Below are 13,319 nucleotides of genomic sequence, written 5' to 3'. Positions count from 1 at the left end.
TGTGGGCGACGATCTACCAAGACGAGACTCCACCAAAACCTTCTTCTTCCTTCCAAGTTTCGGCCACCAACAATCTCCTAGAGATGAAGAACTTCAGCCACCAACCAAGCTCCAAGGGATGCTAAGAAACAATGCCTCCTATCTCTCCTTCTTCCAATCCGGCCACCTTGAACTCCTTGAGATGAGATGCCGCCGGCCACCATGGAAGAAGAATAGGAGGAAGAAGAGGGCTGGCCACCACCAAGGAAGAGAGGAGAGGAATAATAGATGTCTTATCTTATGAGGCACCTCTACCCTCTCTTTTATACTCTTTGGTCTTAGCAAATAAGGAAAGTTTTAAACATAATTAAAACTTCCTTATATTCCTTGCCAATGTTTAAGAAGGAAAATTTAATTAAAAACTTCCTTATAAACCTTTAATGGTCAGCCCCTACCATGTCCTCAAAACAAGGAAAGTTTTAAAAATTAAAACTTCCTTAATTGTTTTCGGTAAGAAATTTTAATTAAAAAATTTCTTTCTTTAAATCCCTTCATAGTTGGTTATAAAAGGAAAGTTTTATAAATTAAAATCTCTCTTTTAAAACATGTGGATGTTTACAAAAGGAAAGTTTTATCAAAAATTAAAATCTTCCTTTAAACTACAAATAAGGAAAGATATCAAACCTTTCTCTTAATCCTTTGTAGAAAGCTATAAAAGGAAAGATTTATAATTTTAAAACTCTCTTTTAAAAACACGGCTTCTACATAAGGAAAGATTTAAAATTTATGAAAAAATAAAAATCTTCCTTTTAACTATAAATAAGGAAAGATATCAAACCTTTCTCTTAATCCTTTGTAAAATGCTATAAAAGGAAATATTTATAATTTTAAAACTCTCTTTCAATGTGAATGTGGCCGGCCACCCTTGCTTGGGCTCCAAGCTAGGGTCGGCCACAACTTGATCCCATCTAACCTTGGTTTGGCCGGCCCTAGCTTGGGCTCCAAGCTTGGCTTGGCCGACCACCTTAAGGTGGGTAAGAAGTTGGGTTTGGTGGATAGAATACTTTATAAATAAGGGGCTACAATAGGGACCGAGAGGAGGAATTGGTTTTGGTCTCCCGATGAGCTTGAGCTTCCCATGTTTGCCCCGAACACCCAACTCAAGTTCATCAATAATACCTCATTCCACTAAAGAGTTATTATTGCACTACCGCACCAATCCCATATTACTATAAGAGCTCCTTCTTATCATGAGTGTGTTAGTCTCCCTGTGTTTAAGATATTGAATGACCACTAATTAAATGAGTTACTGACAACTTACTTTATTAATATCTAGCTTCAAGAGTAGTACCACTCAACCTTATTGTCATGTCGGACTAAGTCCACCTACAGGGTTTACATGACAATCCTTATGAGCTCCTCAAGGGGACATCATCAACCTAGATTACTAGGACATAGTTTCATTCTATAATCAACAACACACCATATAAATAATATCATTTCCTAACTTATTGGGCCTATTGATTTAACGAGCCAAATCACACCCTTTGATAAATTAAAGAAATAAATATTAAGTATATGTGCTTGTTATTATATCATGATTAAGAGTACACACTTCCATAATAACAGAGGTATTGTTCTTTTATTCAGTCAGTATAAAAAGAAACTACCTCAAATGGTCCTGCTCAATACACTTAGAGTGTACTAGTGTAATTTTATATTCAAGATAAACTAATACCAAATTACACTACGACTATTTCAATGGTTTGTTCCTATCCATTTTTAGTCATGAGCTACTATTTATAACTTATAAGGAACTGATAACATGATCTTTTGTGTGTGACACCACACACCATGTTATCTACAATATAAATTAATTGAACAACTACACTTAGCATATAAAAGTAGATATTTGACCAATGTGATTCTTTATTTCTAAATAAATGTTTATACAAAAAGCTAGGCTTTTAGTATACATTCCAATAATCTCCCACTTATACTAAAAGACTATGCTGCCAAAAACGCTGCCATACATCTGATTCCCATCCCGTCAATATGCCCTTCAAAAGCTATTGCCTTTAGGGCCTTAGAGAGAGGATCTTCCAGGTTATCATCTGATGTAATCTAGGCGACAACTTTTCCTCGTTATACGATGTCTCGTATTGGGTGGTACTTGCGCTCTATGTGTTTACTTACCTTATGGGCTCGTGGTTCCTTCGAGTTTGGTACTGCACCATTTATCATTACAATAAACTATAATAATTTTGGGCAAATCAGGAATCACATCTAAGTCCATCATGAAGTTACTGAGCCATATATCTTCTATGGCTGCCTCAGAGGCTGCCATATACTCAGCTTCCATAGTGGAGTTCGAAAAAGCACCTATGCTTAACACTCCTCCATAGTTATGGCTTCACTTCCTAAAGTAAACACAAAACTCCGAGGTTGACTTACTATTGTCCCTATCAGATTGGTAATCCTAATCCGTGTAACCCACAGGGAACAAATCATCTGCTTTGTAAGCTTGCATATAATCTCTAGTCCCTCTCAGGTACTTTAATATATGCTTTATGGCAGTCTAGTGTCCCAGTCCTGGATTACTTTGATATTTGCTAACCATACCCATGGTAATATAGATATCCAGTCTCGTGCATAACATAACATACATTAGGCTTCCTACAACTGAAGCATAAGGAACTACCCTCATCTCTTCTATCTCTTTTGATGTCTTTGGAAACATCTCTTTAGATAAAGATACCCCATACCTAAAGGGTAAAAAACCTTTCTTGGAGTCTTGCATGCTAAAACGAGCTAGGATTGTACCGATATATGAAGCTTGGGATAAGCACAACATTCTTTTCTTGCGATCCCTTTGATCCCGAGAATATGTGCGCATTCTCTCAAGTCCTTCATATCGAATTGCTTGGACAATCATACTCTTACTTCTGACAAAACTTTGATATTGTTTCCAACTAACAAAATGTCATCTACGTATAGTACAAGAAATACCACCACGTTTCCATCACACTTCTTGTATACACAAGACTCATCCGGACACTGAATAAATCCATATGACTAGATTACTTCATTAAACCGGATGTTCCAAGATTTTGAAGCTTGCTTCAGTCCATAAATCGATCGATTAAGCTTGCACACTAGATGCTCTTTGCCCTTTGCAATAAACCCCTCTGGTTGCTTCATATGGATGTTTTCTTCAAGACTTCCGTTAAGGAAAGATGTATTGACATCCATTTGACAAACCTTATAATCCATATGAGCAGCAATAGATAAGAGTATCCGGATAGACTTAAGCATAGTTACTAGTAAAAAGGTTTCCTCATAATCGATTCCCTCTTTCTGAGTATACCCCTTCGCAACAAGTCTTGCTTTGAAGGTTTCCACCTTCCTGTCTGTCTCTCTTTTCCTTTTGTAGATCCATTTACATCCAATAGCTTTACACTATTTGATGGTTCTACTAGCTCCCAAACTTTGTTAGAATACATAGATTCTATTTCTGAATTCATTGCTCTTTGCCAAGATGCTGCATCTTTATCTTGGAGTGCTTCATCATATGTTCGGGGATCAGGTTCATGTTTACCTGGGATCAAGTCTGATGACTCTCCCAAAAACCTGAATCTTTCAGGTTGCCTTACAACCCTCTCACTACGACAAGGCACTGTCTATGGCTGTGTATCATTTGTGGCACGTGTTGCAGTTTCTTGTGATATTTCATCTTGTACTGTTGGTACTAGATTTGACGTGCCCCTTATTATTTCCTTAAAAACAATTTTACTCATGGGCTTGTGGTTCATTACATAGTCCCCTTCTAAAAATCAGGCATTGATGCCAACAATGACCTTCTGATCTTTAGGACTATAAAATAAACCACCTTTCGTTCCTATAGGATTACCCACAAACAAGCGAACTTTTGTACGTGATTCCAACTTATCAGTGTCTCCCTTTAGTACACGTGCTGGACTACCCCAAATCCGAATATGCTTCAGACTAGGCTTATGCCCATTCCATAATTCTATGGGAGTAGAGGGTACTGACATAGAAGGTACCATATTCAGAATGTACACTGCTGTTTCCAGAGCATATTCCCAAAACGAATTTAATAACTCATCATTGATCTAACCATTTTCATTAGAGTCCTATACCTTCGTTCTGCCACACCATTCTGTTGGGGTGTACCTGCAGGCAATTGGGATTGAATCCCAACCTCAGATAAGTAATTCCTAAACTCTCCAAAGAGGTATTCACCACCACGATCAGACCGTAGTGTCTTGATACTTTTACCATGACATTTCTCCACATCAGCCTTGTACTCTTTGAACTTATCAAAACATTCAGACTTATGACACATCAAGTAAATGTATCCATATCTCGAATAGTCGTCTATAAAAGAGATGAAATATTTGAAACCACCTCTTGTCTGGATAGTCATAGGTACAAATCAGAATGAACCAACTCCAATATGTCTTTGGCTCTATACCCCTTAGTCTTAAAAAGCTTCTTGGTCATTTTTCCTTCCAAGTAAGAGTTGTAGGTTGGAAAGTTTTTCACCACCAATGAACCCAAAAGTCCATTGGATATTAACCTTTGAATCCTACTCAAGTTAATATGACCTAGCACTACAAGAAAAACCCTCATAGACATCGGTTTTCCACCGCTGTCTATTACAAAATCGACTGATGTCTATGAAGGCGATGTAAAAGGTATGTCATTTTAGACATCGAGTTATAACCGGTGTAGTATCACTTAACGACATCGGTTTTCAAATCGGTTATGAACCGGTGTAGTATCACTTAACAACACCGTTTCAGCAACGGTGTAAAATCGATGTAATATATGTTAATAACACTAGTTTTGGCAGCGGTGGGAAACCGATGTAATATCAGTATTGTTTAACGATACCGATTCAATTTCTGAAATAATGAAAAATCGATATTAATAACATTTTAATAGTGTAAAAGTTAGTTAATATTATTATACATCGGTGTATCTAAACACACCAAGTCAATATCCATGTAACCAGCACATAAATATTATTCTTACAACATAATATTTCTTATAGTTACAATTTAATTAATCAATACTTATCTATCATTCCTATGCTCTTTGTGTTGTTTCTTGAAAAATTGCAATAGAGGCCCTCCTCTTGGGTTGAGCTCATATAATACGCATTACTGGTGCCAGCGTTATCCTTCTTGCTGTGTGCAGAGATTTAATTAAATCTTCCCCAGAAGTTTTATTTGTTAATAGACTATTCTCTTTATCTATTACTGGATGAGCACCTCTGCTTGTTTGATGTCCTGAGGGTGACAACTGATTGGTGATTCTTTGTAATGGAGGCCTCCGTCTTAAAGAAACCACTGGAGGCTTTGGGAACTTTGCAACATCCTTCTTGGTTATCCTCTCACAATTTAATTGATTCTCCAGTTCTCTTACTTGAATAGAATAAAATAGTCAATATGGATATAAAGCAGTTTGTTGCTTACATAAGGGAAATTAAAGATGCTGTAAATTCTACTCAAATAGAGAATGAAAATAAGATAAGTAACTTTTTTCTGGTAATTTTTACTTGTTTGCTCAGCTTCTTTGATATGCACATTTGAAATAATATGTTATAAGGCAACTGATTTGAAAGAAGCTAAATATAGTGATGCATGGTGTATAGTAGATTATTATGATTTTTCTTGGAATATATAAAATAATTTATTCACACTATCTTCATTTGGTTCAATTACTATCAGTTGGATCACCTTCTTGAGGCCATTCAAGTTCCTCATAAGCTAGACTAATAAGTATGTGGGCAATTTGGTCACTACAACTTTGTTATGACTAACTTTACTTTTTTGCACTGGATTGACTTTAAAATTGGGTGAATAATTAGGGATGATACATCTGATCAATTTTTGCAGTATCTAGAAAGCAGAACACCATACGACTATGTTGGGACCGAAATGTAGCTAGAGGGGGGGGGGGGGGGTTGAATAGCTCGTCGCGTGCTCGTGGTCTGCGTTGCTTGTTTCTTCAAAGATGTGCAGCGGAAATACAAGAAACAACACACACAACGCTAACAAGTAGATTTACTTGGTATCCACCTCCAAAGGAGGTGACTAGTCCAAGGATCCACGCACACACACACACACCTCCACTAATAAACACTCCTTTTCGGTAACTACTGAAGGCGGAGAAACCCTACAAGACTCTCAATACAGAAAGAAAGGAAAGGGAATAAAAGTATAAGCAAAGCTTACAATGAATACAAGAAACCTTAACCCTAGCTTTCTTCTTCTTGCTTTTGATCCGCCTCTTGACTTGGAAGAGCCTCCATGAACCTTCAAGAACTAGCAATCTGGCGCTTAGAGAGAGCTGTGGAGTTGCTGTAGAGGATCTAGAGTGAACAGTGCAAAGTCTGCCGAAGAAGACGCACGCCAACGACCTTTATCTGCACCAACGGTCGGATCTCGATCGATTGGATTGCTCCCAATCGATCGGGGAGGCTTTGGATCGATCAACTGATCGATCCAGAGCGCCTCTGCGCTCTCTGGAATAGCCTGGATTGATTGACTGATCGATCTAGCCTTTATCGCATAAAAACGCACCACCCCAATCGATCCACTGATCGATTGGGGTCTCTGGATCGATCGACCGATCGATCCAGAGACGTTCTGTGCGCTCTGCGACTTGCCCTCTTGAGGTTTGTCGCGGGGACCTTCCCAATCGATCGGCCGATCGATTTGGACATCAGCCAATCGATCGGTTGATCGATCTAGACATTAGTTTTTGCCCAAAACCAAGTCCCAAGCCCCCAAACCAACATCCGGTCAATCCATGACCTGTTGATTCATAAAACCTAGCATCTGGTCACCCTTGACCAGCTAGGACTCTCTCACCAAGTGTCTGGTCAATCCCTTTGACCCACTTGGACTTTTCTCCTCTTGCTAAGTATCCGGTCAATCCCTTTGACCTACTTGGACTTTTCTTCCTTGTGCAAAGTATCCTATCAATCCCTTTGACCTACTTGGACTTTCACCAGATGTCTGGTCAACCTTGACCCATCTGGATTTCCCCGTGCCTGGCTTCACTCACCAGGACTTCCCTTCTGCCTAGTTTCACTCACTAGGACTTCTCTTCTACCTGGCTTCACTCACCAGGTCTTTCACCTAGCTTCACTTACTAGGATTTTCTTCTGCCTGGCTTCACTCACCAGGACTTTCACCTAGCTTCACTCACCAGGATTTTCCTTCTGCCTAACCTCCCAGTTAGGACTTCCTAGTCAAGTATCTGGTCAACCTTGACCTACTTGACTCTTCTTCAACCAACCTGATCAGACCCTGATCAGAGGGGAATTGCACCAATCAATCTCCCCAAATGAACAACTGCACCTGCACTTGTCCACATCATCGAAGTCTTGTATTGTCAAACATTGAAACCCAAACCAAGACTCAAGCTTGGTCAACCAGGTCAACCTTGACCTGAAGGATATTGCACCAATAATCTCTCCCTTTTTGATGTTTGATAATACCTCATTTAAGTTAGGCTAATTCCCATAGCCTCAACTTCCTTCATGCCACTAGGTAATGAAAGCGTAAGTTAAACCCTACATTCTCCCACTAAGAAGGCAAACTCCCTCTTAGATAATAAAGGCCTAACTTAAACCCTACATTCTCCCCCTATTGGCACACATCAATAAATTCACTTGTTGAAAACTCTCCCCTTTGAGACTCTCCCCCTGAAGAGTTGCTCATCGTTGTTCACAACTTCACTTGTTGTGATCAACACGATAATGAAGGTCCCATACCCTTCATTATCATCAACCCTACATTCTCCCCCAATGTAGACAAATGCCCAACCTTGAACATTTACAACTTGAACCACTTGAACAATGAGGATATCCACTCCCCATTAAGGTTCAAACGCTCAACCTTAAACATGTTCTTAAAAGAAGGTTAACCACCTTCCAAGGTTCATGAAAAATAGTTTTCATGTCTTTAAGAGTACCTCCCCCTAAAGACATGGTCGTACCTTCTATCATTGCACCAACAATGACTTGGAATCCCTAAACCTTTAGGAAACCCAAAATTTAGAAGTTTTGAGGTTCAAAAGTTCAAAATTTGAATCAAACCTCAACCTAAACTTCAATTTAGTCTTCCTCAAACCAATCCATCATTGTTTTCAACATGAAAACACCCTTTTTATGTATACAAATATATTTTGAGGGGTTAGAAATGGTTTTATAGTCTAAACTTGGTTTGGAATGCTGAAATCAGGCTTCCCAGCCAAAATCAGCTTTCTCAATCGATTGGAGTTGGGTCCCAATCGATTGAACCAGCTTGAATCGATCCACTGATCGATTCAGATAGTGTGGATCGATCGGTGGATCGATCCAGCGAGCTTCTGCTCGCGGGATTTGCCTTCTCAATCGATCGCCCGATCGATTGAGTCACTCCAATCGATCGGGTGATCGATTGGAGTTCTGATAGTTGTTGAAATTCCATTTCATTCAACTTCAGAAACCCCTAGAAAATTCTACAAAATTTCAAAAATAGTGAAAATTTGTATAGACACTATTTAGGGTATACTTTATCATGGAAAAATTGTTTTCTATGAAAATACATCATATTTTCAAAGATTGACATAAACTTGAAAACTTGCAAAAACTTTAATGTTTTCTTCAAGTTTGTGTCTAACTATTCAATGGTAATTACTATCAAAAAATAGCCTTCACCAAGGTTTTCCAAAATCATTTTAAAAACATTTTCAAAACCAATATCCCACCATGTTCCTTGGGCTTAACTTGTACATTAGCTTTCCCAATGATGGGAAAACACATAACTATGTGTTTTGATGAACTTAAAACTCAAGGAAATGCACTAAATCAGCATGTTGAGTTTTGTCCATCATCCTAACATCTCACTTGTATCTATTGTGCACAAAACACATACAAGTCATCTTATAGGTCTTTGTGAGATGCAAAATTTGATTTTGCCGTAATCTAAGGATCATGCATATCTATCTAGACATTTTGTGGATATTGAACATCCACCTAGGATGCCACTTGTTGAAACCACCTGATAAATGCCATTTGTCCTTAATTTTAAGGAAATAAACATAATGCATGATAATGTTATGACATACATCAAAAAGAAATAATTTTCAAAATAAAATTTCCTATAATTACATGATGTATGTATGTCATGACATGGTATTTTTGTGTTTTTCATCATAAGGTATGGATGTAAAAATAATCATGATGTCATGGCATATAATGGGCAAACAAAATATGGCAAGGTTTAGTATAAATAAAATATACCTAAATTATCTATCTAAGTATCCTTAAGCACATAGCTAATCCTAAAACTTAAACCTTAGATTGCCCAATTTCCTCAAGAAAATGCCAAAACCCAACTTGGCATTTCTTTAATCTCTTGAATTAATTATGCCAATTAAAAATTTAAAACATTCCTCAAATGTTGGCATATTTCTTCTTTCCACAAGAGTAGCACTTTAAATTAAGGCTTAGATTTGCCTTAAATTACTAAGAAGATACCAAAGTCCCAACTTGGTATTTCTTATGTTTTCCCAAACTTGCGCCAATTTAAAATTAAAATCAATATCTCCCGAATTAGGCATATTTTACTCTTCCAAAGAGTAAATGATAAATCTATTTCATTTTCAAAAGTTAATAATAACCTTGAAAATGCTCTTTGAGTGTCAATTTCTTCAAAGTTGGGTTAACTACCCTTCTTCTTAGAGTTGACACTCTCTAACCCATCTACGGGGTAGAGAAATGCTCCTAGGAACCCAAAACCTATTGGTGCTCCTTGGATACTCTAGGTATTCACTAGGGATTACTTCCCTAGATACCTTCCTAGTGACCTTGTTTGGCTTCTTAGAAGCCTTGGTCACCTTTTCTAGGTCAACTCTAGGGATTGCTTCCCTTGTGACCTTCTTTGTGACTTTCTTAGACTTCTTAGAAGTCTTAGTCACATTTTCTGCAAAAATACTCTTAGGAATGACCTCCCTAGTATTTTTGGCTTGCCCACTAGGCCTAGGGTTGGTTCCATAGCTATATGGAACTCTATGGTAAGAAATTACATCCTTCTTGGTTTTAGGTTTGTATCCCAAACCCTTATGACCATTGGATGAGTTTGATACTTCTAGACCTAGGTTTTGCTCATTTTGCCCTATTAGGATATTTTCCATCCTCTTTAGGATCTTTTCCATTTTATCAAGTCTTGACCTCAAGACTTGATTTTCTTCCCATAAATCCCTAGATTTAGGTTTTCTATTTAATCCTTGAGCGTTTTTATTTATAGGCTTATAGTTATTGACCTTAGTGTTCTTGCCTAGATTTTTATCTACATTCCTAGCCCTAGGTGTAGTGGTTTTAGCATGTAGAGCCATATGATTTTCATTAATGTCCCCATGCTTCCTATTCTTATGGTAAATAGCATTAAAATGATATAAGTTAGAACTAGCATGCTTTTTACCATTATTTAAAGGGATAGGTTCAATGAATGATACCTTCCTTTTTACGTTGGAGGCTCCCCCTTGAATTGAGCTTCCTCCTTGAGCCTTGACCACCTTCTTCCCCTTAGGGCATTGACTTCGGTAATGCCCTCTTTGATTGCAAGAGAAGAACACAATGTGCTCCTTACTCTTCTTTGTTCCGGGGATGGCCTCCTTGGGCTTCTCCTTGCCCTTGGGTGCGACTCGGCCCTTCTTCTTGGCCAATTTAGGGCACTTGCTCTTGTAGTTCCCATGTTCCCTACACTCAAAACATATAATATGGTTTTTTTTAATTAAGCATTTATACCTTCACGTGTAGGGATGGCACTTGGTCCTCCATGTGATGTGGATGTAGAGGCTTCCTCTTGATCCGATAGTGATGCTCCTCCATTTGACCCGGATGTAGAAACTCCTTCTTGCTCTGGGGTCAATGATCTACACTCCCCCTCAATCGTAGAGGTGGAGGCTCCATCATCTTATACATGGAACAAGGAGTATGCTCTCTCCTTGTTCCCTTCATTGCATTCCCTCAAAGATGAAGCTTCTTCTTGGACTTCTTCTTCGGAAATTGAGCATCTCTCAACTTCGGAGTCCTCCTCTTGGTCTTGCTCCAAAGAGTCGCCCTCTTTGGATTCCTCTTGATTCGGTACAGTGGAGGGGATCTCATGACTTGATGCCAATTTGCTCCAAAGCTCCTTGGCATCCTTGAACTCTCCAATTTGCTCCAAAATGTGGCTAGGCAATAAATTGACCAAAAGCTTGGTCACTTTGTCATTGGCCTCACATCTTTGGATTTGCTCCGGGCTCCATTTGCTCCTCTTGAGAACTTTGCCCTTTGAATTCATTGGAGCTTCGAAGCCTTCCATAAGAGCAAACCATTGCTCTATCTCCACCATCAAGAAATTCTCGATCCTTGATCTCCAAAGATCGAAGCTTATCATGGTGAATGGTGGAGGCACCCTCGTGTCAAATCCAAGTCCATCTTGGAATTGCATCTTGAAGTTGAGCTTCTTGAATTCTTTGACTTTGATAATTTTGCTCCAACTTCTTCACCCTCTAGCTCTTCTTGTTATGTTTGCCCCTTCCGACGATGATTCCGGTGAAAAGCGACCTCGCTCTGATACCACTTGTTGGGACCGAAATGTAGCTAGAGGGGGGGGGGGTGAATAGCTCATCGCATGCTCGTGGTTTGCGTTGCTTGTTTCTTTAAAGATGTGCAGCGGAAATACAAGAAACAACACACACAACGCTAACAAGTACATTTACTTGGTATCCACCTCTAAAGGAGGTGACTAGTCCAAGGATCCACACACACATACACACCTCCACCAATAAACACTCCTTTTCGGTAACTACCGAAGGCGGAGAAACCCTACAAGACTCTCAATACAAAAAGAAAGGAAAGGGAACAAAAGTATAAGCAAATCTTACAATGAATACAAGAAACCCTAACCCTAGCTTTCTTCTTCTTGCTTTTGATCCGTGTCTTGACTTGGAAGAGCCTCCAAGAACCTTCAAGAACTGGTGACCTGAAGCTTAGAGAGAGCTGTGGAGTTGCTATAGAGGATCTGGAGTGAACAGTGCAAAGTCTGCCGAAGAAGACACACGCAAATGGCCTTTATTTGCGCCAACGATCGGATCCTGATCGATTGGATTGCTCCCAATCGATCGGGGAGGCTTTGGATCGATCGGCTGATCGATCCAGAGCGCCTCTGTGCTCTCTGGAATAGCCTGGATCGATCGACTGATCGATTAAGCCTTTATCGCATAAAAACACGCAACCCCAATCGATCCACTGATCGATTGGGGTCTCTAGATCGATCGACCGATCGATCCAGAGACGTTCTGTGCGCTCTGCGACTTGCCCTCTTGAGGTTTGTCGCGGGGACCTTCCCAATCGATCGGCCGATCGATTTGGGGATTAGCCAATTGATCGGTTGATCGATCCAGACATTAGTTTTTGCCCAAAACCAAGTCCCAAGCCACCAAACCAACATCCAGTCAATCCATGACCTGTTGGTTCATAAAACCTAGCATCCGGTCACCCTTGACCAGCTAGGACTCTCTCACCAAGTGTCTGGTCAATCCCTTTGACCCACTTGGACTTTTCTCCTCTTGCTAAGTATCCGGTCAATCCCTTTGACCTACTTGAACTTTTCTTCCTTGTGCAAAGTATCCAGTCAATCCCTTTGACCTACTTGGACTTTCACTAGATGTCTGGTCAACCTTGACCCATCTAGATTTCTCCGTGCCTGGCTTCACTCACCAGGACTTCCCTTCTGCCTAGTTTCACTCACTAGGACTTCTCTTCTGCCTGGCTTCGCTCACCAGGTCTTTCACCTAGCTTCACTCACTAGGATTTTTATTGTTAGTTAGAGCCTTAGAGCCAATCATTTGATGATTGTATGGACTCATTGTATCATATTCTTGTATATTAATAAAGGCATTTGTTTGGTTATTATACTTATTTGTATTAGTGCCAAATAGACTAAGTATAATAGCGTCCTTGAGTAGAAGGTTCATACCTATATCAATCGATTAGTTGAATCGATAGTGAGATGATATAGGGAACACTACTCTAAATCATTCCTAGTCGAGTATTAACATTCAGGGACAATGTTAATTCAATAAGACTAGCATGTAGGTCAACTCGATGACTTGATCTCACAAGTCATGGATATGGAGATATCAAGTTGACACATGGGTATGCATTGGAGAATGTATACTGAATGACCCGCCATGAGAAAGTATCATGGATCGTTATATGAGTGTCATATACTTTCTCATGTGGCTATTAGTATGACTATTAGTCCTTGGAC

The 13,319-nt window shown here is 39.3% G+C and overlaps 1 pseudogene; it reads right to left on the bottom strand.

Annotated features, from left to right (window-relative positions):
- Positions 1-5,091: 5,091 nt before the first annotated feature.
- Positions 5,092-13,319, bottom strand: part of LOC121978309 — a 31,778-nt pseudogene continuing 23,550 nt past the window's right edge.

This window comes from Zingiber officinale, chromosome 4B (genome assembly GCF_018446385.1).
Source record: "Zingiber officinale cultivar Zhangliang chromosome 4B, Zo_v1.1, whole genome shotgun sequence".
In the NCBI taxonomy this organism is placed as follows: domain Eukaryota; kingdom Viridiplantae; phylum Streptophyta; class Magnoliopsida; order Zingiberales; family Zingiberaceae; genus Zingiber; species Zingiber officinale.
Note: the sequence above shows the minus strand (reverse complement) of the source record. Positions and strands in the feature narration are given on the sequence as shown.